The sequence below is a fragment of the Sebastes umbrosus genome, chromosome 4 (genome assembly GCF_015220745.1).
Source record: "Sebastes umbrosus isolate fSebUmb1 chromosome 4, fSebUmb1.pri, whole genome shotgun sequence".
Taxonomy (NCBI): Eukaryota; Metazoa; Chordata; class Actinopteri; order Perciformes; family Sebastidae; genus Sebastes; species Sebastes umbrosus.
In genome coordinates, this window is record NC_051272.1 from 10,999,566 (window position 1) to 11,022,159 (window position 22,594).

The 22,594-nt window shown below is 41.8% G+C and overlaps 1 protein-coding gene across 4 annotated transcripts in view; it reads right to left on the minus strand.

The window, feature by feature from the left end:
- Positions 1-22,594, minus strand: part of immp2l (inner mitochondrial membrane peptidase subunit 2) — a 144,870-nt gene that overhangs the window by 39,104 nt on the left and 83,172 nt on the right. The gene's annotated exons all lie outside the window — the stretch shown is intronic.

Below are 22,594 nucleotides of genomic sequence, written 5' to 3' on the forward strand. Positions count from 1 at the left end.
TCATAGTCGAGTCAGCACACATGACACACTGACAGCTGTTGTTGCCTGTTGGGCTGCAGTTTGCCATGTTATGATTTGAGCATATTTTTTATGATAAATGCAGTACCTGTGAGGGTTTCTGGACAATATTTGTCATTGTTTGTGTTTTTAATTGATTTCCAATAATAAAGATATACATACATTTGCATAAAGCAGCATATTTGCCCACTCTCATGTCGATAAGATTATTAAATACTTGACAAATCTCCCTTTAAGGTACATTTTGAACAGATAAAAAATGTGCGGTTAATTTGTGATTAATCACGATTAACTATGGACAATCATGCGATAAATTGCGATTGAATATTTTAATCGATTGACAGCCCTGGTTGTTTAACACAAACCATGATGTTTTTTCTAACCTTAACCAAGTAGTTTTGTTTTCACAGCATTTCTGCAAGCGCGATACGAGGCTCATAAGAAATGTATTATTGAAACTTTTTTTGGTTCAGAAACTTCCACATTTATTGATCCCGTGGTTTGCAGAAACGTCCAATGGCAACATTTTTTTCTGGTGAATAGTTAATAGATTATGTTTTATTCTTACAAATCTATAACTCTTAGAATCTGCAAAATGTTTAATACATGTCTAATATCTTTTTAATACATTTCTCTTGTGTTGTTCTTTCACATTACTAAGACTATAGAAGTGTAAAAAATAGTCAAATTATTTCAAGGGACGTACATGAGGGGGTCCTCGGTATATTCGCTATCTTGTAAAGCTGAAAAAAGATTGAGAACCTCTATTTCAAAATATGTCTATTGCCACAAAGAAACAAACTGTCTTTGAAATGCAAAATACTAATTTTGTATGGATGAGGCTCATAAATCTGGTTGGGTCCCTGTCCGAATCATACAGCAGCAGAAGTGTGAGGTCTGCTGTAGACAAACACAATTAAAGCAGCTGCCCTTCAAGGCAGGCGCTCTAACACTGTTAGGGAAATGCAATGCAATCTCAAACTGTTTGTTTTTGTGTGTGTGTGTGTATGTACCTTAATGGGTGTGTGTGTGTGTGTGTAACGAGCGAGGACATTGGCAAACCCATTGACTTTGAATTGCATTATATTCTCTTTCATTAAAAATCCAATATGGATTCCCAACACAAACCTCAGCGAGGTGATGAATCGGCGTCACGCGCAAACTGATGGGAGGCATTTATCAGCGGGACTCAGTCATAGATCAACCGAGTTTCAGCACCTTGGACAGGGCTTTTAGAGCGCAGCCATTTGTCACCGCCACAGGAGCTAAAATATGACCCATTAGAGGCAGGTAGTGAATAGGTCAGCAAGAACGCGGCGCCCAAGCCATCCTCTTCCCCGTGTGACCCTGGAGAGACTCCGCCGCCGTCGCAGGAACAGCTCAGCAACTATTGGGCTCGTTTGTTAAGCGCCTCTCGCATCGAGCCGCGAGGAGGGGGCGGGGGCGGGGGCGGAGGGGAGACAAATGGACCACAAAACCAGGACAAAGTAGTTTCAGTCCCAAACAGGACAGAGGACGAAAGCGCTTGACGCCTCCCAGTGCTGATGTTACTGATGTGCTCTCTTGTACAAGATAACCCGGTCTGGGTTCATTAGAGAGTCTGCTGCTTCAGTACGCCACGGTGAAGAGCATTCTGGGTATTTAGGAGAGCAGCTGCATGAGAAAGGAAGGATTATATAAAGGAGATGACAGGTCGTTTTAGAGGCTTTTCATTTTCTTTTCCTTCCTCACCTGGTTCAACTCTGGTTCATCCCCGCTGAGCAATTGATATGTCAATGTGTACTCCTCACAGCACAACAAGTATCTCATTCGCTTCTAAACTCTGTCAAAAAAACAAAAATAAAAGCCAATACACAACCAAAAGAAATAAAAAGGCTCCTCCAAGTGAGTAATTGCTCACTGCTGAGGGCGCACACACAATATGTTGTGGCAGATCCAGGGGGAATGTCTCCAACAGGAATAGTTTTCCACGCAGCATCCACACCAACTGGCAGGTTAAATTAAATCCACCCAGTGAAATTGAAGCCAGGACTGAAATCTGCCTCGTCAGGACTCCACACAAACCAATAACCCTAACAGTGCAAAACCTCACCAGTGCCCCCTCAGGATGGAAAAGTTCACTGTATCCCAAAAGAGCTGGATAGAAAGATCAACATGACAATTTAGCTTCTCTTAAGCTGTGTTCAGACCAAGAGCAAAGCAAAGTTTTCTTCCCTCGAGTTGGACCGGCGGTATCATTTGCGTTGATTCGCGCTAGACGTGCTGGAGAGGAGGAGGAGCTTGTCTCCATAGAAACCAACAACTTTTATTTCCACCATCAACCATGGAAGAAATAAACTACTGTTGCTGCTTTGTACATGTTGTGGAAGTCCCCGATATGTCGGAAAACCAAACGTCGTCTTGTCTGGGTTCATAACATCACCCGGCGGCGAGCTGTATTCACATACAGTGCCATTGCACTGACTGTATCTAGCAAGCCACATGTTGTTTAAGCGGTATGAACCCAAAATAAACAGATTGTGCTGTGATTTATTGTGATTAATTTACTATAATAGGGTTAGAGCCAAAATATTTTTTTTTATTATTGTGGTTAAATAAATGTAATTTATGGTGTTGTTGGATTGGTGCTAGACTGCCTAGTTAATACAGGTGTGTGCCTCCCTTTTTGTGCGTCAGAGCAGTGAAAATGTTGTTTTTGAAAGGCTAAATGCCAACAAATATGGACTGAAGCAGAATATTTTGTTATATTTTGCTACTAAGTAGCAAAAAAATATATATTTTGAAAATTAAATATTAACCACTGATCTAAATAACTATCCAGGCACCCGATTCAACTGTTCTATACTACAGCGCTTGACTTCCGCTTCTGCTCCTGTGATAAATACTACGGTAGCTAGAGGTCGCTGTCACATTCTTTATACCTTCTTTCAGTGATTTACCATGTGAATAGATGATAAAACCTACTAGTGGGTGTAGTAGGCCCCTATTGACCCGCTTCTATGGGGCTTACAGTGACTGATAACGCCTATTTAACGTCCTGACAACAGTCTAACTGGCTGTTCCATGAGAATCCTGGTGTGTCAGCTGAAACCACAGGTTTATATGCCTGGGACATCGAGGTGGTCGTCTTTCCCAGTACTTCCCATCCCTCGTAGCTGTGACCAATCCAATAAACATCAAAATTAAAAAGTCATTAATTTTGTAGATATTTTTTAGCGCAGGAAGCTGGTAATATCCCCACCGCGCTCCTCCATTCATCACGGAGCGACACGCCGTAAATGAGATGCTGCTCAACAGAATAGATGATGATAATAAAGATTACGGGTGTCATATCGTGGGTGTTTGTGTTGAATCACTGCGTCCTTCAGCAACAGCCAATCAGAGGTGGGCGGTGCTCCGCTGCAGACATGATTAACTCACAGATGGTTTTCCTCACAGAAACACGCCTGCTCGTTAATGCCGCGCACGTCGAGCAAAGAGTTACGATCTACTTGGCGACTGGATGATGATGCATGTGGCGAGATTGGGAGAATTAACCAGCCGTCTCTGACCATCACTCACAGGATAATTAGTCATTCCTCTCAGCAGACGTGGAGAATTACTCATTTATTCAAGGAAAGTAACGTAAGTGCAGTTTTGAGGTTCATTACTCCATTTGGGATTTTCTCCTTTTCCTCTTCCACATTTGAGAGGGAAGTCATGTTTACTAGTGTAGGTACCACTGAGGAGGTCATGACATCTGTACTTTTTTATGGGGATTTGGGTTTTTTAGCAACTCTTGGCAAGTTCTACAGTTAAAAACGTACAGCCAGTGAGTACTTTTAGGTTTATTTCCTGTATTTTTAGATAAATATTAGCATATTTGGCTGCTTTCAGGGCTGGTGGTGGTATTTTTAAATCCTGGCTGCGGCTCCTCATTCATTAAATAAAATTAAATATATGACTAATATCTTTCTTTTTCCTTCTTTCCTACTTCCCTGCTGTCCTTCCTTGCATTTTTTCCTTCCTTCCATTTTTACTCTTCTAATCTTATTCCTCTTCCCTCCCTCTTTACCTTCTTCCTTTATTTATTTCTTCACCTTGTCCCTTCTTTATTTAACTAACCAATAACAAGAAAATTGGACATGCAAGAGTTTGTCAAACAAAACTTGAATTTGAACTTTTTTCAGTTAATTAAGTAACAGATTTGTGTCCTTAAGCCAATGTGATTAGTCCATTAATTAAATCTAGACAGTTGTGATATACTTTGCGACTGAATGATGATATCTGAGCAGGGTTCATCCAGCCATTTCTAAACTCCACATATAACTCCACGTATAATTAGTCATCCATTTTCCTATAACGTCTGGCAGGGGAGTGATTGGTTGAGTGAACATGTGCAATTAAAAACATCCTAATTCAAAGTGACAATTTCCATGCTGAGTGTTAAAACGACCCACCAAGATATACTGCGGGGAAGGCTTCACACACGCTGGAATATTTTCTACTATCAGTCGCTGCCTTTAAGGTGGTGAATTAATGAGCTGACTCAATGGGCTCTTTGTAGCAGCAGGATTCAGGCCCTGAGGCCCTGGATCAGCTTTACTCGTCTACCAGCAATGTGAGAGGAGTCAAATCAGCTACTCGATGACGCAGAATTAAAAAAAAACTCCTCGGCTGCAGCAGAATCACTCCTCTCGGAGATGCTGCGGTATGTTTGAGGAGTAAAACAACGGCGGTGTTGGCGAGGCGGTGACCGGCTGCTTTGTGATTTGAGTTGTTAGAGAGGCAGATCAGGAACTCATCAAACACTGAAGCGTGAGAACAAGAGATGCAACAAAACCACCAAAAACAAGTCGAGCTTAATGAGCTCTGACTGCACGTTTGTTCCCAGCAGAATCACATCTGTAGCTGTTATATATGATTACATTACCAGTGTTTACCCGCCACTCTTCCTCCATTTCATTTTCTGCTAATAATCCATGAAAACAGCCGGCTGAAGTGAACTAATACCTCTCATTACGACGCTTCCACTTTTAAAATGTCCCATTTCTCTGCTACACGTTAGCGGGTAAAATAAACTCGGCGAGAGAGCAGAACTATTTTTCTCATGAATTATTACCCCATTACAAACGTTTGGAATTTAGGCCAGGCCTGCGGCTCGTTGCTCGGGGTAAGTAAAACTAGAAACGGCCGCACATTTATCTAGCTTTCCTCATGCAGAACCTCCTGGGCTTTAAGTAATTATTCTCACGCTCACCGGCCCATTAGGCTAAAACAACATCGCTGACTTTGGGTGATCTTGGAGCACGCCGCTTCTTGAGCTTTTATTATTGTTTCATGATGGAGAGTCGCAGATGGCGAGCGTTCACTTAACCTCCGCTGAAAAACTGAAGCAGATAGCAGTCACTTCCAAGACAAGGTTATTTCCAGTAGAGAAGCAGGAACCATTCAGGCTGATTAATGACTTCCTCTGACTTATTTCTTTGTTCTCCTCGGCTCTGTGGTGGCTGTTACTTTTTTAATCTCTTCCAGGAAACACTGACTCAGGACATTCTGCTTCACATTCGTACAGATCACAGCAGACGCTGCCAGATACAGACGGTACTCCACTAAGGGACACCCAGCAGCTGAAACACACTCCTGCAGATTCAGTACTTTGCTTGCTTGGCCCGGCTCTTATTCTGTCTTTCAGAGGTTGTAGCGGGCTACAGTGATGAAAGTAGAACCTAAACCTAAGGAATCCATTGGTACCAAACATTTCACACTACCTTGTCGGGAAGGAGGCTAAATAACACTACAAAATTACGCTAAATTTTGGCGAGGAAAACCTAGCATGGTCATTTTCAAAGGGGTCCCTTGACCTATGACCTCAATATATGTGAATGAAAATGGGTTTTATGGGTACCCACGAGTCTCCCCTTTACAGATATGCCCACTTTATGATAATCAAATGCAGTTTTTGAATGCAGTATAAATGTGTTGTTGTCTCCTATTCTAAAATGGTGTATCTGAATATTTCTGCATACTGGGGTCCATAAACAGTCTTGAATTACATAAATTGGGTATCACTGTAAAGCTGAGACTCTTGTGGATCCTAGAGCATTCAGAGGATGGATGGCGTTCCTTGCTAGATGGACAGTAAGGGAGTTTCTGAGCAGTTTACACAACAGAAATGCTCGCCATCCAATCGCTGAAAAATTAAATTTTTGCAGAAATCTCCAAAATGTCAAAGGTTTTTGATCTCAAATCACAGCATGGCTTTTTCTATGGTGTTCCTCAAGGTCTTGGTGTCTTAATGTGGTATTTTGGAGGGATTATTGATCATTTTCATCAGTTCTTCAGTGGTAAAAAATGGTTAAATGTATCACCAAATCTGTGTAACAACTGGTATCAACCCCAAAATTGCTGCAACAACTTATGAGAATTGTTCTTAGTGCTTATACACGTTCAAAATGTTCTCAAATCTATGCTGAGAATAGTGTCATTGGTATCTCTAGGCCACAGAGGAGCTGAAGTGCACACCTCCCAAATCTCAATAAAGTGTTGCCCTGCGTGTCAAACAAGCTGACTGGTTCGCCCAACTTCCTGTCAGGATGCGGGATCAGAACACAAAGAGAAAAACACGGTCTCATTATACCTAAACCCAAACGAAAGCAACACAAACAACTCCTGTGCATGTTGGATAATGTGACGTTCTATCCAACCACCAGTCAGTCTGGTCTGGACTCCTGGGGAATCAGAGCTGTACTGGATGCAAACACCAGACCAGAGTTTTAGGGGAATCAGAGACGTTTCTGGACCACACCTGAGTCTGACAGCAGCTTTCACACTTCACTGGCATCTCATGGAAAACAGCCTCAGGTCTGGAAAACATTCAGAAATCGCCCTCAGAAATCTCCTGTGACCCTGCCTGCAAATTAAGTGACCACCCGCAGGGCCTCTGACCACAACTTTAAGAAAGTGGACTGAAAATTCCCCACAGCGGGCTTTTGGGATCAATCCAGTCTCAGAGGATGTTTTCAAGACCAAAATACCAGAAAGTACTTTTGGTACTACTGCAACTGGTAACTGGCAACTTGGTACTACAACTTTTTTAACACTAGACCATGGGAAAGAGTTGAATCATACACTTCTAGGGACTTTTACTTTGGAAAATATCTAAATTAATCCAGTAAAAATGTTTGATTTTCAGCATGTATGTAGTCAGAGATGTCCTGAAGTCAAATATATCAGTCATTGTCAGGAATTATTTGTTACATTTTTTCCAGCAACCCAAAAATCAAAGAATAAAGACATTTCTCTCACAAATTAGTGGTACTTTCTTTTTAATTTATAAGGGACATGTAATGTTTTATACTTCTGGTGAATATAATCCAATCAGTCTTATTTCCATATATGTATTTTGTATATACAGTTCCCTTTGTTATTTTGAAAACCGGACGTAGTCACTCATGTATACTTCCTCTAACTTGTCCAAGGTGGTCTCTAGCTCTCCCGTCAGCTCCGTTCTCTTTATACATGCATGGTCAGCTCCATCGGGGCCGTTTGAATGCATTTAACATAAATGTCAGTATATGGGTGCTCTACAGTTGTAGCGTCGGCCCATTTGACCACGGAGATGAGAATGACGGCCGGCTTGACCGTACGTTACCGCAATACGATAACGTTTCCTGTCCATGACAGAGTTAGCATGCAGCTTTAGCCGTGATATCTAGCTCTGCTTTTCCTCGAATGTGTGAAACCCAAAGTGTTTCCATACTTTACTGGATGTGTAGTGTTTACTGTAAAAAAAGTTGCGATAAATAGGTGAATTGATTTTTTCCACCCCTAACAGAAAGCTGAATATGTGGGTTCTTTTTTTTGCATCATTAAGAGCACAAGAGAAAACCCAGATGTGAGGAGGAATAGTTCAGAGCTAACGAGCTGCTCTCAGGTCGGTAGTTTATTACTTGTGGATGTGCCTCGTCTTCCTACAGTAACCTCTCCGTGGCCTCCCTCAGGTTCCTCAAGGCTGCCGTCAATGGCGGAGAAAGGGGTGTGGTCTCGCTCCAGGAGAGCGAACCCAGAACTCCTTCAACCTCCACCAAAGGCTGCTCTATGATTACACATTCTGTAATGAATAATTTACCTTTTCCTAATCACCCAGTAAGCTGCTTCATTTAAACGCTGGCTTCCTCCTCGTGCAGCGATTAGAGCTGAGAGCCAAGGTGAGGGAGGAAGATTAGAGGAAAATTAAGACCGGGCTGTTGTGAGCGGCGCCGTCCTGCCCAACGGCGGTGCTCCGTTAGCTCTGCTCATTACTGCTCGGCCAAATGTCATCGCCATGCACAGCAGGCGTTCGCCGAACAATTGGAGCCATTATCGGGACAAATAAGTCCACTTTAAAGCTTCAACCTCAGCTCGTCTTTTAGATCTTTAAGAAAGTCAAATAAAAGATCTCTGAGTGAGTCTCCCTTTGAGAATAATAGCTTCTTTTATGGATGTATTTAGGTCTCGAGTAGAGCTTTTAAGAGTGCATTCAGCTGTGGATGTTTCAGCGGGGTAGGACCGTGTAAACATGCATCTGGGCATGAAAGCTTTTTAAAAGCACAGATCTGACTCAGACAATTTTGAGCAGGCCGACTGGCAGCACTTTTCTCAGCTGGTCCGTCTCCACCGCAGCCTCCACACTGATGGCACTCCATCTGATGACGTTCAGGCTCGGACGAGAGTGCTTCAGTCTAAATTATTCCTCAGTGGAAGGTTTATACTAGGAAGCTTCAACCCACCAATGACAGCAGACTGTGGTTATAACTGGGTAACTGGCAGGTGGAAATGGCTGCAGCTGGCTGAGTGAGTGAAGCAGAGAGTTCTCAGGCGGACCAATAGCCGTTTGAAAAATACACAAGAGTCTGAAGGTTGTTGAAAATAGTTGTGTAACAAAAGAGAGGTTCAAACTACTTTCTCACCTCTGCACAGCTGACCAATCACTACATGAAGTGGATGTGAAAACACCAAACATTTGCTTTGCTGCACATTGAAACTGCTGCTGCACCGATTCTGAATTCAGGTAGCGAATGAACCACGTTATTATTATTACAAAATATGATCACCGCTTCCAACAAAAAGGCATCAAAAATATCCTCCAATTTCCAAAAGCCCAGTTAGAAGCTCTGGGTGTCTGCAAAGACCACAACAGAAACCAGATCTTAGGCTGGCTCACACTAACAGATTCTTCAAATCTTAACAGATGCTGAAATGTGAGAGAACCCACTATCACCACCATTTGGCCAAAACAGCACACGACACACTAACAGATTCCATTCATGAACAACAAGAGTCACGAAATTCATGAAGAAATAAGAAAAAAACATGGATGAAGTCACAGAGACACGTTAAATAAACACGCGTGTTGTTGCCACAAATCAACAAGTTGTTCCTCCATTTCTGAGTTCCATCTTACTACTACTTTATGCCTCACGTTTAGCATGAGCTCATGCATTAGCTGCGGCCGCCATGACCATTGTCCTTCTGCTTTTGTTCTTTCCCACGTGTAGGGTCCGAAATTAACACCCGCCAAGCACCAAAAAGAAAGACAAGCGCACATTGTGTTTGTTTACTTGAAAGTTCTTGTGTTTTTTGGGGTGATGGCGAGACAAGACTGGTGTCTGCCATCAAGTGTATTGCAAGCCTGGCGGCCCGTGACGTTAACCCACGTGACCACGTCATCGGCTATCCTCGGGGTTCCCCACACACAACAGGATATCCCATCATACATATTGAACATGTTTAATATTTACCATTTGAAATCGGTTCGGCCAGGATGGACTTCAGAGCCGATCGGGGGATGTTAAAAACACTCTTAACATACCTCAAACCACAGGAACATCTGGAAAGATCATCTTTAGAACCATCAAACTATCAGGGCTTTGCTTCCGATCGTCAGGAGGAATCAGGACCGAAATCAGCTTGATTCTCAGCATAAGCTAGCAGGGTTTGACTTCTGTTCACTATGATGCTTTAAATCAGTAATAACAAAGCACACCACCCTGAAAAAACAATAAAATGACTCCTCAAATAACCAATCAGTGACGGGAAGCTTAAACCCTGAGATGAGCATCCTTAAGAGGACTTAAAGCCTGGAGCACACAGCGCGCTTCATGCTCGCGTGACGGCAACGTCGCGTGTTGTTTTTTATTTCGGCGTCCATGTTAACAGGTTAGAGTGGACACACTGCCCGCATGAGACGCACGTCAGACGCGCGTCTATTTTATAGAATAGAAGGCTCGCCTATTTTACACGCTAGCCGCTTACCTCTCGGCTGCGTCTCCCAGCAGCAACAGACAGTGAAGGTGATCTATTGACAGTATATGAACATCATACCAGCAAGATTACTACAGTTTCCATGTCTAGACATCTGTAGAATATGTCACTGACCATCAATATTTTACACTTCCTATCTAGATTTCAAAATAAAAGGCCTCTAGCGTTTTTAGTGCACAGAATCATTCATTCATTAACACAATGCTTTTATTCTGAAATACTCTAAATAAAGCAGTTGTCTGCTTGCAGGTTTCCATCAAGTTAATATAGTACAGGCTTTTAATTTTGTAAACACTGTAGTAGTCATAGCAGAAACCCTACATATGCTATAAATATAATAGACTGGGTTAATAGGTTATAAGAACATTAGGTGATGGGCAGTATTGTGTGCTCTCTCTCTCTCTCTCTCTCTCTCTCTCTCTCAACAAACACCACCTAACTTTATTGTTCTTTCTTTTAGAGGTGTTATTTAATTTTTTTAAAGATATTTAATAATAATTTTCGTTTTCTAAAGGTTAACAAATAACGAAACTGTTTATTTTGCTTTGTTTTATAATAATAATAAAAAAAACACTTTACTTATATTTATCATTCTGAAATACTTCAGGTGTTTTTCTCCATCAAGGCGCAGTTCAGCAACAAGGTGGTGAAAAGCTCCAAGTTGCCTGAGATGTCGGAACATCAGCATTTATAATGTAAATTGCTGTCCCGCCCCAGATGTAAATTAAGTCGTTTTCGATAAAAGCCGCAACCTGGAATGCTGTAGAACAGGAACCCGAAACCCCCTGGAAATGTTGTTTAAAACTGTGCCAGTCAAAGTGAAGAGGGATTGCTGTAGGCTCTCTCTTACTACTAATGTATTTATTTATTTTTTTGTATTAATATATAGCCCACAGAAATCCCTCTTCACTGTCAATGAAGAGGGATTTATATATATATATATATATATATATATATATATAGCCCATAGAAATCCCTCCTCACTGAACAGGACAGAAAAGAAAAGAGGGATTTATATGGGCTATATATTAATATTTATGTATGAATTTATTTGCTTGTTTTTAATAATATTTACAAATTACCCTTTTTTGTCTTAAATAAATATAAATCACATTTATTATGAAGTTAAATGGCCATTAAAAGGCAAACTCTATGTAGAAAGAAAGGGCTGTCAGCAACAGCAAAAACACAGCTGACAGGTAGCTGAGACGCTCCCGAGACGTGGGTAACTCGCGTCTAGTGTGAACACCCTAGGTGGGCATGACGCGGCCATGACGTGACGCTGCCGTCAGGCGAGCCTGAAGCGCGCTGTGTGGCCCCAGCGTTACAGTCTGAGAGATCAAACATCCCAACCATCCATTTATATCCTCTTAAATCCCCAATCTATTAGGTAAGAGCACGACTAAATATAGACACAAGTCAAAGCAGCCATTCTCTTTGTGTGCACGCCATTCAAACAGAAGCGGCGTCTCTGAACACGAGCCGTCCCACGGCCTCAGCGGGGGGAAACAGATATGAGAGAGACCTCTACAGAGACGAGGCAGCCAGGGGAACCAGCAGCTCTGATATTTCTATCAAACTGCAGGCAAAAATCAATCCTTTATTGATAAAAAAAAACAAAAACCCGTCCAGGAAGCAACGCTGAAAGCCCAGAAAACACAGCTGTTTTGACTGCGAACACGAACGGGAACTTGGATGGTTCATCTGGGGAAGCAGGGCTGGATTGATCAACGCGCCCGAGGCTGCTCTGAGCACTACAACAGAGTCTGAACATCTCAAAAGCACAGAGAATGATCTGTAGGTGAGACTGTAGTGTTCATTATTACACACCAGAAAACAAATCAGTGGATGGATGAGCATCATCACCAGTTCTCACTCCCAACTCGCCCAACTGTAAAAGCCCATCGTCATCGGATACCAACGCACGGAAACGCCTTTTAGCTCCTGTAAGTGACAAACTGGGCTTTCAACTAACGCCAGTGCAGTGTTCATTTTGGCAACTCTTAGATTTAGTCTTAGTCTTAAGACGAAAACACGTACTAGTTTTAGTCTCGTTTTACTGGACGACAACTAAAACGTTTTAGTTTTAGTCGCCGAAAAGTCACTAGATTTGAATCAAAATGTAATTTCTTTAATTTTGTCAGCTACTTTTTATTTTTATTTAATCTTAGTCCTGTTTAGTCATCACATTAAATTGAACATTTCTGTCATGTTAGTCAAACTTCCCGACAAACATTTCCTCGACCTGCGTCCAGGACAACAAGTTCAATAGACGTTGAGTCACAATGCAACTTTATATCGACCCTTTCCCGACATGAAAACATAATCTTTGGTAATTTTGAGGGAAACTTGTTTGACAATGGTGTAACTGAATAAATAAAATAACAACCAAATAACCTTAAGTGTTACAACACAGTCAGTTGGAGCTGATGTTGTCTTGGTTCAAGTATAGAGGGTGAAGCAAAATCCAACCTCATGCCCCCAAAATCCCTGAGGCCTTCCTGCTAAATGCATGATTTCTTGCCATGACTACTGTTGGTTGTTTGGTTCAGAGCAGTCGTCGGTCCAGGACTCCCAATTTGACCAGATGAGAACTAAAACCACCTCAGACTGAAACCTCCCTGTAGTCTCTGACATCCATGCATGAGAAGGGCAACAGTCAGCTGAGAAGAGACAACCAGTCTATCCACCCGTCCAGACCGGAGGACGCCTCGGTCCCAGCGTGCACGCCGTTCCATTTGTCACCTTACGTAACCGCAGGCCACAGTGATCAATGGGAGAGTCTGGACCGTAGTGGATTCTGCCTGCTGGTTAAATGCTCCAGGGATCGATGACATAATGACTCGCCCGAGTTCATCTGCTCCGAGGTGTACTTTTGGAGGCCGAAAAGTCATTTCCTCCCCTCCTATTGAGTGCAGCGTACTGTAGCAGGAAGACAGCTCTCACTCCCGACAGATAGTCTTTACACTTACCAGACAGGCGACGCAAAGAGAAAATAGATCCATCAATCTCTGCTTAACGCTGACGAGAAAACATTCGGCGGACATCGAGCTGGAATGTAACAGTCGTCGTCCTGCGGTGAAAATGACCTGAATTCATCACCGGATGAATCTACTCACAGGAAAACACTGCAAGTCGGGCCGGGTCGCTATTGTCAATAACTGTTTAAAGCTACGCTGTGAGGTGTTAGAAAAAGCTAATTTAAAGCTATACAAAGTCCAGAAGAGGGTGATTTATCTTAGCACTGAGCTAGTGGAGCGTTCAGGGAGGGAAACAGCATCCAGAGTACACAGAGCTATAAACTGAGTCGTTTGGCAGCATCTCTTCTACCATCACGGGAATAAAACCTCCCACCGAATCTCCCGAACCTTCCTCAGATGTTTGTTTGTGTTTTGTAATGAGGTGAAAGATTAATCTTATGGATTTAAAACTGACACTGACGAGTTGATTTCTGAGGACTGGAAACTCGCCGTGACTTTTTAATGCCGTTTAACCAGCTGCAAATGTGTAGCGTTGTTTTATGGTTCATTTCAGGATCCTAGCAGCCACCGCAGAGCCCTGATTGATAATAAATGGTTGTAATATGAAAGTGCTGTCAGCTGGAGTGTGACGTTAATGACACGTTGGTCTAAATCATTGGCTATTAGCCGTTCTTCCATTGTTTCACTTCTGTTTTAAACCTTCATGAATCCCCAGAAAGTCAACTTTAATGAAGGTGATATTCAGTATTTTTCTATTTGATGTCAAATCTCACGTTCAGACTCAAACCGATGGTGAATGTTTCTACTAACAAGTATTGTGTTTGTATCAAAGCCTTCAGTCCTGTCTAGCACAAAATTACCTTCCCATTAGGGCTGTCAAGTGATTCAAACATCTGATCACGATTAATCGCAAATAAATAAAAAAATTTTATCTGTTCAAAATGTATCCTAAAGGGAGATTTGTCAAGTATTTAATACTCTTATTAACATGAGAGTGGGCAAATATGCTTGCTTTATGCAAATGTATGTATATATTTATTATTGGAAATCAATTAACAACACAAAACAATGACAAATATTGTCCAGAAACCCTCACAGGTACTGCATTTAGCATAGAAAATATGCTCAAATCATAACATGGCAAACTGCAGCCCAACAGGCAACAACAGCTGTCAGTGTGTCAGTGTGCTGACTTGACTATGACTTGCCCCAAACTGCATGTGATTATCATAAAGTGGGCATGTCTGTAAAGGGGAGACTCGTGGGTACCCATAGAACCCATTTTCATTCACATATCTGGAGGTCAGAGGTCAAGGGACTCCTTTGAAAATGGCCATGCCAGTTTTTCCTCGCCAAAATTTGGCGTAAGTTTGGAGCGTTATTTAGCCTCCTCCGTGACAAGCTTCACTCCAGCTTTAAAACTGATCCTGATTCAACCTAAAAAACACAAGTTGCGTTAATGCGCTAAAGAAATTAGTTGCGTTAAAATAAATTTCTGTTAACGCATTATTATCACGTTAACTTTGACAGCGCTACTTCACAGGCAACTAAACTGCATTCTCGATTACGTTTGGATGGAAACATATTTTCTCCTTTGTTACAGTCGCAGTTTTAAACACGTGGTTAACGTAAATTGAAACAAAACAAAAAACACAACAAAACTACTTGGTTAAGTTTAATAAAATCATGGTTTGGCTTAAAATGAGTACGTTTGTTACGTTATTAAGCTACAGGCGTAAATTAAAATAAGTGAACGTGAACAAACAGCGGCCTCTTGGGTGAAAGTCCTGTGTTTTTCCCTGCGAGGACTTCTGCGGACTCTCATGACAAACATATTTGGGATACGGGATGCAGTCTATCAGAATCAGAAATACTTTATTGATCCCCGGTGGGAAATTAGGGCGTTATAGCTGCTCTTATATAAACATAAAGAAATGTAAGAAAATAGAAATAAAGGATTATGTAACATGTAAATTATGTACATAATGCTACAATATTGTAGTAAGAAATAAAATTAAAAATAATAATTGAGAATATAAAAAAAATGAAATATGTACAAATATTTGCATTAAGATGTGCAATATATAACAAATAACCACAGTGCAAATAAGTGAATACAAAATACTTATAAGTAAATACAAATGCTGAGAAGTGGGTCCTATTAAGTGTGTTAAATATAAATGCCAGAATGGTATAAATAAGAATAAAATAAGAGTACTTCTGGCGCATGTGCACTTGTTTTGTATGCTCTATGGGAACGTCATTTTTAGGAGAGAGGGCTGATGTATCGTCTTGATTTGGTATTTTAATTAGATTTGTTGACAGTAAGAAAAATATAGAATAATGCAAAACATTTGTTTAGTTTTGTTTATTTTTTAAGCAAAGTTTTTAAAGAAATTCACGTTCATTTTCAAATTAAATGTTAACGTAAATCTATATGTGATTTGATCCAGGCCATCACGTGTCAAGACATTTAAAAGTTAAAGAGAAAAAGCTAGAGTAAAGTTTCAGAGTTGATTTGGTGAAAGTGAGACTCTCTCCTGATAGAAACTACCTGACTGGGATCTGAGTGATTTCTCTGAGTTTTCTGAGTCTAACCCCTGCTGGCTGCTGTCAGATTTCAGTCTTGGTGAGTGGCAGGCGGCCTCACACCGGACGAGCTCCACCGATCTCAGCATGATGAAATCAAACATGTTTCAAACATGCTGGCTGAGGAGACGGTCTGCAGTCTTAAACAGGAGAGAGAAAAACTACCTGTGAAATCGAGCCACCTGGGATTTCTGGACTTTAATAAATATTTTCAGTCTGCTCTTTCATGATTGAGGCTTAACTCCTAAGTTAAAATTAAGTTATATTCAAAGCCTACACCACGGTATTTACTGGAAATGACAAACAATATAGCCGACAGCAAGTAGGAAACTTTCAGGCGATCTCCCTCCAGCCAGCTGCCCCTTATTTAGGTTTTTGTAGTGAAATGCTAAATACAGTACCTGTGAGGGGTTCTGGACAATACTGTATGTGTTATTGTTTTGTGTTGTTAATTGATTTACAATAATAAATATATACATACATTTGCATAAAGCCGCTGGAGCTGTTGCCCCCGCGACCCGATCCCGGATAAGCGGTTGAAGATGGATGGATAGATTTGCATAAAGCAGCATATTTGTCCACTCCCATGTTGATAAGAGTATTAAATACTTGACAAATCTCCCTTTAAGGTACATTTTGAACTGATAAAAATGTGCGATTAATCGTGATTAAATATTTGAATCGATTGACAGCCCTATTGATATTATATCAAATTTAACCTGTTAATTAATTATGTGTTTCAGGTAAAACCTGTTCTGTGGTGACCACATGTGCTTTGAATTCCAGTGTTTTTGTTGTTGTAGTTGTAATAAAGGTCCAGCGCTGGACCCCTGCGGGATGCTGAGAGACGGACTGAAATATTAAGCGGGTCATATTAAAGATGGAGCTGGCCTCTGAAGAGCAGGAGGGAGGAGACGAACCAATAAAGACGGTGAGGTAATCGAGAGACTTGGGGTCAAAGGGCACGCCGTCCCTCACAGGAGAATAAAAACAAGGTTGAGATAAATCACCGCTGGCTGGACGTCTGACAGCGGCCGTCCCCTCCAGATGGCCAAAACAACGTTCAAACATTCATGACACAACCTTCAACAGATCCAAAACTTCTGCCGCGTTTTGAGTGAATTTTAATCTGCACAATTTCTAGGGAGAAGCCCCCGGGCTAACTAGTAAGTAGGCTGCTGGGAACGCAGCCAATTCTGCCAACAGCACATACAAGTTTAGACATGCTAATGAAATATTTATCCACATGACTTTACCATGTGGGCCGTGAATTATGCAGTAAATAATGCACCTTATTAATAATGAACATGCTTATGAAGGTTACATATGGAAGAAATTCAACTTTCATTTGCTGACAAAGGATGCTTAAAGGTTTAATCAGTATTTCTCATTTTGACCTACTATATCGTATATTATATAGACATAAACTAATACGGGTTGAAATATGGATGAACTGTGTTAAACAAATAATGCCCCTGCTTACATTGTTCACTAACTCTGCATGTTTAAAATGATCTTAGGGGCTGATGAGCGCCCACGTTGTGTAAGTATTTGCATCCATGTGTGCGTCCATGGGCGTGTTGGTCTAAAAATGAGATGTGGTCAGGCCCTTTGTTATAGTGAGGCAGCAGAAAGTGACTGAGCAACAAAAACCTGGTCTAAAGTCTGGCGCAGTATTTAAAGGGAACATTATTCAGATAGTAAGATGCGTCTACAGGCAGGTTCACAACACGCGTACACTCTGCTTGTTAAACACACAGAGACGCAGCAGCGCTCCTCCCAACACAGTCTCACAGCAGTTTGTGAATTAGTCATGAAATTAAAATCTATTCGTGCACATAGACACGAATTTCCCTTTTTTTTCGTGACGCTCAGCACGACTTTCAACAACACGTGATGCAAGTGTCGCTCCAGTCTTACGTAGTTAGGTTTAGGAAAAGAGCGACTAGCTTAGTTTTAGGCAACAAAACTACTTAGGTTTAGGAAAAGATGGTGGTTTGGGTTTAAATAACTCTGGAAGTGCCGTAACCCTAGTACGGAAGTTACCTGACAAATAAATCAACTGGTTTCACACAGGAAACGAACATCAGTCTCCTGGTGAGAGTCTGGTGTTTTTTGCGATGTACCCGGGTTGGTTTAATTCTTGTTACGCCCAAAACAAACCCTAGGATTAATGAAGAGAGTAAATACAACCCATTTACCCCTTGCGCCTTACTTTGCACCCAGATTATGCGCCGCTTAACTAGCAAAAGTGGAGTTGGACACGCCCTAAATGCACTTGCACCATGTACTTTAGACCGTGCGCTGTAGATCGTCTAAATAGGGCCCTGTGAATGTTTGTGTCTCTGCCGAGACGCACCGATATTAATATTCTGATCGTCACCGTCACCTCTATCTGCGTACAGTCGGCTGCATGAGGAAATTAAAGAAAAGAGCAATCAATTATTGCCTGGGAGAGTGATTGACAGCTGGCAGAGAAATGAAATCAATGTTATTAAAACTATCGCAGAAGGAATAATGAACCCCAGCAGCACCTCCACCTCCGCCCTCCACTCTGATATGTTGATATGTGCCTGTCTGTGACTGACATTTCCTGGTCAACACGCTGCTTTCAACCTTTTTGATGGTATATATATGTGTGTGTGTGGACGGAGAGATGTGAGCGCTGATTTTGATCACCGCCATTATCTCCGAAGTGCCCTTCAGGAACATCAGATAACCGTAACAATTAACTCTTATGATCGATACGGCGTGCAGAGCGAGCGGTGTCCGTGCTGCAGGTCACTGAGGTGAAAACACAACACCGCCAGCGTCCTGTCTGCAAGTCGGGATGTTTACAGTAGACAGAAAACACATTTCAGCTCGATGCCGGAGGAACGTAATGATCCCAGGCTGCCTGTCGACTGAATCAAAGATTTTTTTTTTTCTGTATTTTAATCTGAAGACGTCTCAGCCTTTAGAGATTCTCATTACATCTTTTTTTTCTTCTACTAACCTTCTAGTTTGTTGTCAGAAACTTGGAACAAACTGATTTCTCCTCCTGCTAATTGGTGCAGAAAATATTTGGGTTCTCTTCAGTTAAAGGTGCAAACCGATAAAGACGATATTCCTCCAAGAAATGAGGTAACAAAAAACTGCTTGTTTAGGTTTCTCTTTCTCTTTCTCTTACTGCTTCATGTTTTATTTTTTCATAATATGTTAATTGCATTAACCCCCTGAGACCGACTTTACTGCGTTTCAGAGGCTGTAGGAGGTTCAGTTTTAGAGCTAGAGTGAAGGAATCAATCGGTACTAACCATGTCATGCTAGCTTGTCAGCAAAGAGGGCAAATAACGCATTTCATTGTAGACCTTTTTGAAACTTGACCTCACTGTATAAAATGACCTGTGGTGACCTCTAGGATAATCACAGCCTCTTGAAACTTTACAGCCACAAACTAGAGACCTAGAGCATTCAGAGGATGGATAGACAAGCAAAGCGTCAGTATGTGACGAGTTGAGATGAGAACGTGTTGAAATAATATACAACATTCTCACGTGGCAAGAAGAGGGGGTTTGAGTTTGATGGTCGTTTCGTTCTGGACGTGTTAGATCAGTTCACTTTTTAAACTGTCCCAGAAGAAACTTTGGGTTCAGCCAATTTCTCTTCTGATGTCAAAGCACAAACACGGCTCGGAGACTCGGAGATGTCTGGTAGGAGTCCAGTCACCGGAGAAAAATCCTCAAAACTTTTTCATTCTGTTAGAATAATGGTGATTCCCTCCAGAGGGGAACTTAATGTCTTTTTAAAGGTCTAATTGTAGAAACCCTCCTCTTCAGACCATCTGTCTCTGTCAGATGTCTGCCTCCAACTACTGCTCTGATGTTTCCATCAAACACAGTCGACTCATTTTAAGGAGAAATTTCCCCCAAAACCAGTTAAACTGTTGGAGCCGACTACTGAGGGCTAACTTTCTCTTCCTGGCTTTAGTTAGTAGTTTGCCGTATGTTTGTTGTTCCCGTGGAGAACTGGCGAACGGAGACAATATATGTGTCACATCCAGGTATCTTCTGCAGCTCTGGTGGAAACAGAACATGTTTGAGTGATCTAAAGCGTTAACAGTAAATGTCAGGATTTCTGTCAGATCATCACAATCAAAGAGCGAGGACGTCTTTCTACAGCCGCTATTTTGTTCTGACGTTCTGCACAGCGGGGAGAAATCCATCAGAGAAGAAGAACACAAAGAGCAGTTTCTACACCCACAGGAGCAGGATATAGACCAGCATGCATTGCAGCTACAAGACAGGTTGTGGTTTGAATAAAGCAGGTCTCTCACTTTCTTTGTCAACTGGGAAATCTCCGAGCTGTGGTTACGGTTCTCTCCAGCTGCACAGAAAAATCAGAGCTGAGAGGAACAAGCTCACACCCTGCACTTGAGGCGGCAGAATGGCATTCTGGGAAAGGCAGGAAATCACACAGGGAAGTCTAATTAGACGAGAGATGTACAGGGATCGACGTTAACGCTTTTCCGCAGGACAAGTAAACTCTGTGTTCAGGTGGAATGCCTCATGCAGTTGTCTGATCGGGCTAGTGAAAAATAAATGTGATCTTTATTAGGAATGCCTCGATACTGAGTAAAAATATGCGATCCGGAGATCGGCATTAATGGAATAGCGTGAAGCGTGAAGCTACATTGTGAACAACAAATCCGTGTTGAAATCGCCAGAAGGAGAGCGAGTTAACGTTAGCAGTCCGCACACGGGAGAAGTCTACCTTCAGGACTTTCTGCCAGAACGGGTTTATTTGAACCCAAACTAAGTAGGTTTGTTTCCTAAACCAGAAACCTCAGAAAGGGTTTTCTGTCAGAAATCCCTGAAAGCAAACTTCTCCCATGTAAATAAGGCACGTAACAGTGAATGTTAACTGTTCCATCGGGTTAAACGAGCATTAGGTGAAGGTAAATTATAACGTTATCATGATGTGTTCAAATGTAATCTTGTAAAATGTAGTTTTCAACTTGAATAAATCCAGTTGTTTGAAAGAGATGTTTTCACAGCAATACCTGTTGAGTTTATTTATATTTTAATAGGCCTTCATTTTCCATTTTGGACAAGTAAAACATCTCTACCACTGGCTGAAAACGCTTGATGTCAAGCCCTGGATGGATGTAGATTCACCGAAAAGTGGATTAAATCCTCCTGGAAAGTGTTGAACATCCCAGACTGATGAGATCCAACATTTCCTCTCGCACCGTAGCGGGAGATTTATTTTGCGCTCAGCGAGACCTCGCCTCTTTTTCCTCAAAAGAGCACACAGACATGAAGCACGCTTCCTTTCATGTCCTGTCACACGTTAGAAAACAGTTTTCATCAAACGGCGTACGGCTGCACTTGTTCCTCTTCCTCCCAGGGGTGACAGCTTATTTATTCAGAGAGGCTCTTTGCAGGCCGGCCTCCGCGCGCTACATGGCAGAGCTGTGAATTCATAAATGGAAAATAGGCTCTAACTGTCAACCTCAGTGCCCAAAGGGGAGTCGGGCAGTTAGCCCGCCGCTCGGATGGTCCACACTTTTCAGAAAAACAAGAACAGAGTGTGTAGATGGTAAAGATGGAGTCAGCCTGCCCTGAATCAGAGGAGGCGTCCCGGGAGCTTCATTAGGTAATCTGTAGCCTACTTTAAGACCTGGTTTAAAGCGATCATAGAAGCACACTCTGATCCCGCTGGGAAACAAGCAGCCACCATCACATTCATCTTCAGGCCAATGAAAATGTCCCGCACTCGGCGTCAGAAAAAAAAGAACGTGATGTCATGAATACAACGAAGGTAATAAAGAAATATTGAACGGAGTGATCATAAACTGTAGCCAGTCAATGAGAGTGATGCTGCAGTTAAAGTCTGGCAGAGTACACCGCTAGAACGACTCAAACACAAGATGCATCAAGCGGAGCCATCTCCCAGAAAATTTAATTTATATTCATCGCAAATTAATCGCACATTTTGTATCTGTTCAAATGTATCTTAAAGGGAGATTTGTCAAGTATTTAATAATCTTATCAACATAGGAGTGGAGAAATATGCTGCTTTATACAAACGTATGTATATAGTTAGTATTGGAAATCAATTAACAACACAAAACAATGATAAATATTGTCCAGAAACCCTCACAGGTACTGCATTTAGCATAAAAAATATGCTCAAATCATAACATGGCAAACTGCAGCCCAACAGGCAACAACAGCTGTCAGTGTGTCAGTGTGCTGACTTGACTATGACTTGCCCCAAACTGCATGTGATTATCACAAAGTGGGCATGTCTGTAAAGGGGAGACTCGTGGGTACCTATAGAACCCATTTTCATTCACATATCTGGAGGTCAGAGGTCAAGGGACCCCTTTGAAAATGGCCATGACAGTTTTTCCTCGCCAAAATTTATCATACGTTTGGAGCGTTGTTGACCCTCCTTCCTGACAAGCTAGCTATGACACGGTTGGTACCAATGGACTTTAGGTTTTCTAGTTTCATGATGATGATACCAGTATCTTCACTCTAGCTTTAAAACCGAGCCTACTGACCAAGCGTCAGTGGCCCTGCGTAGTTCCACATGGAGCAAATTGGTGTCCACTCGTGTCTTTCCATTGACTTTGTATGCCATCATGCAGACTAAGATTCACTTTGCATTTAGTCTGAACCCACTACAATGTATAAAAGAACAGCTAAAGCCCACATTTTCAACATCACACATTT